Genomic DNA, 6,250 nt, shown 5'->3' with positions numbered 1-6,250 from the left:
GTTTCAAATTGCTGCAAGTTGGATTTTACTTGGATTTGGCCACTGATATTAGTAAACAGAGGGACACTTCCAGGCTTTTTCAGCCTCAGAACAGGGGGATTGTTAACCTGCTGGTCCGCTGTTGTGCACTTTTTATAAGATGGTTGTTATCACAAAATACATCAGAAATTTGTTTAGCTCATCTTGAAAGTTGTAACATTAGTGGTGATTGAGCTATATCACTTCAGTCTACCATGAGATGGCTGGCCATTTAAAGAAAAAAACCCTCATTATTATTCATTATTAGTCATCATTATCACAATTACCTGGGTTTACGTACGTCTTAGAAAAAGAAGGTTGTTCACAAACTCGTGTTTTTTTTTTCTCTGTTCCTGTTATGACACCAAGCTCAATTTTTCACACTACACTCCTCTTGTTTGTGCTCCTCTCATGTTGCCCTGCACTTATACCTTAACGGTTTATTTTGCTTTACTTGTTTTGCATTGGTTTATTCCTGCAACCATTTTTATCCCATTATTTTCCTTAAAGTGGTGTACTTGCACATTTTTAATAAGGACCACACTAGATATGTCAATAACTTCAATCTACAATCATCACCCTGTGAAATAGGAAAGGAAACTTCCCATAAACAGGAAGGGAAAATTCATGCTTCTTCTTTTTGACAAAGCTAAAATTTGTGTTTACCTTGGGTGTGTGTGTGTTTGTTTCCCCGGTAAAGCAACAGAAACAGTGCACCAACAATAGAAGGTCACAGGAAGTGCTGGTTATGATTTACTGCATAGAAAGGATAAAATGGTCACAGGCAGTAATCCTACTTTTATTTCAGAGTTCCGTTTTTAAATTCTGGCTGAACTCAATTCAATGCAATAAAATTGTATTAATCCTGGTTCCAGGTCCAAGGTTGGCCCTGAAGGAAATTGGGTGTGTGTGTGTGTGTTCCGTGTTCAGCTGAGAGAAAGTGTCCCTTCACCCAGTTAGGCAAAAGTCAACAATCTTTGGTCGACGTGGGGTGGCCTTAAGGGAGGGGGAAAGAGAGTCAGAACAACAATCTTGTTATCTAAGGGAGAATTTTGTTATTTCTGCCAGTTTTTGCCTTGAGCAACCAGCTGGTGCCAGGGGGGCCGCATGAGTTGAGGATGGTAGTTGTTTTGGTTAGTGCGAACAAACTGCATCCAATTTTACAGTTGGTCTAATCTCCATTACTAGTCACCAGGTCTCTCAATTCCCATTGCAGAGCCATTAGCTTCTCCAAGATTTTGCCCATATGCATTCAATAAACAGTCTGAACTGTGTTTTAGTCCATTATAGTATGAAATAAATAAGATGGACCATATTATTATTTAATTATTTTTCTTTGGTGGTTTCTAAGTACAGGTCATCTTCCACTTCCATTACCTATGGTGTGCCACGTGGTTCTGTATTGGGACCTTTATTGTTTCTAATATATCTACTTCCTCTTCAGCATACTTTGACCCCTTTAAGGACATTTGCTATCACTGCTATGCAAATGACATACAGTTATACATTTCTTTTAAGCCCCAAGATGTTTCTAAGCTGTAGATTCTAAATCAGTGCTTAGACTCCATTAAAGGTTGGATGGCTGACAACTTCCTTCAACTTAATGAAGGAAAAACTAAAGTCCTTGAATGTGCTCCTGACAGATTTGCACCTAAGACAATGAAAGCTCTTGGTCCCCTTTTGACATTTGTGAAATTGTCTATCAGCAACCTAGAGGTAAACTTTTAACTTGGCTCTCACTTTGGATGTTCATGTCAAATTTCTGCTTCGGTTTTGCTTTTATCATCTAAGAAACATTGTTAAATTAAGCCCTATTGTATCTCACACCAAGCTGGAGATTGTTACACATGCATTCATTTCATCACGTTTAGACCATAGTAATTCACTGTTTATATGTCTATGCAAAAACTCTGCAGGTTGTTCAAAACACCGCACACACAGCATACAAGACGGAGAACTAAGGGAGACAGGGGAAAACTTCACCCTGAGAAACCCTTTGCCACTGTGGCCCCCAGACTGTGGAACGCTCTCCCTCTGAGCTTAAGATCTGTGGACTCAGTAGTCTTTTTTAAAAAAATAACTAAAAACTCATCTTTTTAGAATTGCTTTTGGTTAACTTTCTATCTGTCTTTGTTTTATGCCTTGGTATTTCTGTGTGAAGCATTTTGTGATCTTTTGTCTTGAAAGGTGCTATATAAATACAATTTTACTTTACTTTACTCAAAGTCCTAACAAGAATATTATTTGCGGTTATTTTTAATACTTGAATATAAGCATAGCCATAGAAAATATGTAACTATCCATTTTAAACTAGTTGAAACCTCACAATTTTACACAATTATATACTCATGTATTTGTCTCATATGATTCTAATTACAGATGTAGGCCTTTCAGTATCATTATTTTAATCAGTAATGACATGAAACATTTGACAGAATTAAAGTAGGAAGTTTAATTGAGTTTTTTCTTGTTCTGTATTTAAAACATTTCAGTTAACTGTCCTTCTGATGTCCTCCACAAATTAATTTTTTTAAGCCTTTGCTGCCATTTTGATAAACAGTTGTTCAAGAAAAGGTAAGAAGTGAACAGATAAGTATGAAAAGGTGTGACGTTTCCCTCTACTGGTTTACAGATGTGTTACTGTTGCTTATGATAACGTCTGTATTGAGTGAAGTTCATTATTATTAGTTAAATATAAAACATACATTTCACCCCCACATTTCTTCTTATAATTATGAGTTCAGTGTGTTCTTTGAGTCTAACAAGAGTGAAAAACTTCATGAACTTCATAAAACTAAACATGATGCCTTCCACCCAAGAATGAGCTTTGTTTTCCACTCCAATCGCTCATCTCTGTACCCCTGTGATTTCAAAACAGCCATATATTAAAAAAAAACATCAACAACAAAAAAAAAACCCTTTCTGTACATTAAAATCATTCGGCACCGCAGACTGTTGGGAAGAGCTACCCACTGTTGCTGTGGATTTGATGCTTTAGAGGTGACCCTTACAGACTGGTTGGCTATCCCAAGGTAGGTGGTTTGTAGTGCATAGAGTTAGCTATTTAAAGCAACAGTGAGTGTTTTCACCACGGATAGCCATGTAGATTGTTCTAGATCTGATGTAGATCTGCGTGATTTGGCACGATGGATAGCTACACCAATGCATCCATGTACTTCAGCACCATAGACAGCTACACCATGGGTTTTAGTGCTATGGACAGCTACCCTAGTGTGTCTGTGTGAGTAGAAGGTACAGATATATGTTAAAATATGTAGAGAGTAAAAGTAAAAGTTCTCAGAAAAAAAAATTTAAGTACAGTAACAAAGTATTTTTACTCTGTTACTTTCCACCTCTTAACCACTATATGAGTTACCAGGATGCTAGTAACTCTGTCAAAAGGATTTCCCTCTGTTTAGTTTCTTTTGTTGCTCAATCTGAAAAAAGGTATTTTTTTCCTGTCTTTTTAAAGTGTATATATAATTTTGTTTTAATGCTATACTTTCCTTTGTACATACATCATGATTTGCGCTGTTTTCATTTAAAGTAATAAAAAATGCTCTTCTTTCTCAGTCACTATTTAGTAAGGAGAGCTGTTACTGGTGGGTCTTTTCTTATATTGTGGGGCCATATAGTGTGAAGTTCTTTGTGGTGAACTTTGCACACTGACAGAGGCTCAGCTCCTTTCTGGAAATAATGAGACTAACAACATCACTCTGAAACAACATGTCTCATCTCATCTGGTCTGCTCAGTCAGGAACAATGTCAGTAATGTCTACATAGAGCAGAGGATATCTACCTGTGGTAGGAACTAACAGGAGACGATTGTTTGTATGTCAGCATGCATAAAATCAGATGATTAAAGTGATCAGCATTTTTACACAGACTACACCGCTGAAGGTCCACAGAGGTGATGTCGAGATACTGAAAGGTCTATTAAATAATGAGATTTCCTATCAGACAAATTATCAAAGCTCATAAATATTGAATTTCATACATTTCACTGTTCTTCCACATTTTGAATTCTGCTTTAATGCATCCAGTCTTATGTTCCTGCTATGAACCTCTGCTAGAACAAAGTTTATGATTGTAATTCTCTTTTAATTTGAACTTGACGTAACAAAGTACATTTTGTTTCATGTTATTTAGTTTCATTGCTGCATAACACTTTTTGCTTCATAATTTAAATACAGTTCAGATCAGATGTCACTATGTAGCGCCAAATCATAGCATCTCAAGTAATATCACACAGTAAAACATTAGAGTATATTAAATTTGAGCACTGTCAAACTACCTGTTATAGAGATAATAATTCCAACAGCATTTATGATACTTGGTCATCAGGCTGGGATCACTGGGGCAGCACAGGTTCAACACTGTTGTAGTTTATTTGGACTTACAATACCCCTGGGGCAAGTTTAACACAGTTTTGTTGTTGTTCAGAGGTGCTAGTGTTTTTAAAATCAGCATCAGTACAAATATCAAAGAAATGTTCAAAGGCAGAACAACATTTATGGAGCCCAGTCCCGTGTCTGTAATCATGTTGCAGATTTTTCTTTGTTCAGTTCATATGTTAGATAAACAACCAAAGACACATTTAAGCATAAATCTGGTGACAGTGCCATTATTCTTGGTGTTAAAATCTCTTTATGACATTAAAAATAAAGCTTCTGTTTTATATTTGCTGAATTTTAATTTACTATATATTAATACAGTTTGCTTTTGCACAGACATATATTTATAAATACTGATGACTTTGCTATGGTTGAATGATGCCATTAATTAGTTGTTTCTCATCTCTTTGGAGTCTTTTTCACTTCAATTGTTTATCAACATAATTGATAAAAAAAAAAGGTTTTAAAATAATTAAACATTTATTGCTTCTTTCTCTGCATTTCTATTCTAGTCACATCCTGCCTGGTCTGAGTTCACACATTCTTATCTGAAGATGATCAGTAATAACAAGAAATGGCAATAATGACAAATGCTTTCAGTTAGTACTGAAATACTGTGAAAGTAGTCACATCCTACCAGATCTAAATTTGCATGTTGTGATGTGAAACTGGTCACGAACAGGAAACGTGGTCAGTGTAGGGTGCGCCTGTTTGCATCTGTGTAAAGGAGAGTTTGTCTGAAGGAACCTGTGTTTGGACTGTAGTTGATGCTATTAGGAGTCCTTTAATTACCCCGGTGGTATTAGAAACAGCCCCTGTATAGATTTTGATGTAGACTGTTAGAGTCATAAGTCAAAAAAATAATATATTACACTTTACTCGCTATTTTCCTTAAAAATAATGCTGCATTACTTGATTACTCCCTGCATTAACAATTCATTATAATTTTTACTTTGACGTACAAAGGAAGAGGATGTTTTTTTGGTGTAATTTTAACTGTTTATGAATAATCACTCTTTCTCCTTAAACTGTCACTAGTGAGGAAGCACTCTGACACTGCTGACTGCATCAGCACACACTGACCAGTGAGAAGAGATGTATTAAAAACAGGAGCTTTAATATAGTTGTTTCCTGTTGTTTTTGTATTTAGAAACCGTTCAGAAAATTGTCATTTAATGTGTCATTTGAACTGTTTGCCCAGTAAGACTTTTTGGTGTCAGGTTTCCCTCTACTGGTTTACAGAGGTATTGCATTTGCTTACAAATAAGTTCAGTGAGAGAAACTCTTATTTTTCTTTCTTTTATTCTTTCTTTCTTACTTTCTTTCTTATTAAAAAAAAACGTGTACTTATTATTATGAAAACAGTGCTTGCAGGGCAAAGCTTCACAAAACCTACATGCAAAGCATCATGTTTCTCTAAATCATATAAATAGTATCGGATGATTTAACCAGAGGAGAGCAACTGAGGGGAGCTTCACAACAGGAACATTACAGAGACAAAGCATGACATTTAGACAAGTGTGAAATGGCAGCACAGTGTGGCTGTATTGTGGGATGAAGGCACAGACGACACGGGTGCTCTAGTTTTTTCCTCTGACTTTATTCACCACAAAACATGAACTGAACACAGCGAAACCCCTCCTCCCGACCTGGGTGTGAGTGGAGCCCTCTGGTGGGCCATCAGAGTATTTACTTTTATTTTGTATATGTACTTTGCTCACATGATCTGAATCTGTCAAGGCTAATGGGAAGAGGGACTCAGGAGATCACACTTCAGTGCATTTTATTTACACTGGAGTAATATATATTTAACATTAACAAAGTAGCATGTGAAACAG

Source organism: Aulonocara stuartgranti, assembly GCF_965226115.1.
Source record: "Aulonocara stuartgranti genome assembly, chromosome: 2".
Taxonomy (NCBI): domain Eukaryota; kingdom Metazoa; phylum Chordata; class Actinopteri; order Cichliformes; family Cichlidae; genus Aulonocara; species Aulonocara stuartgranti.
This window is presented reverse-complemented; position numbering follows the sequence as displayed.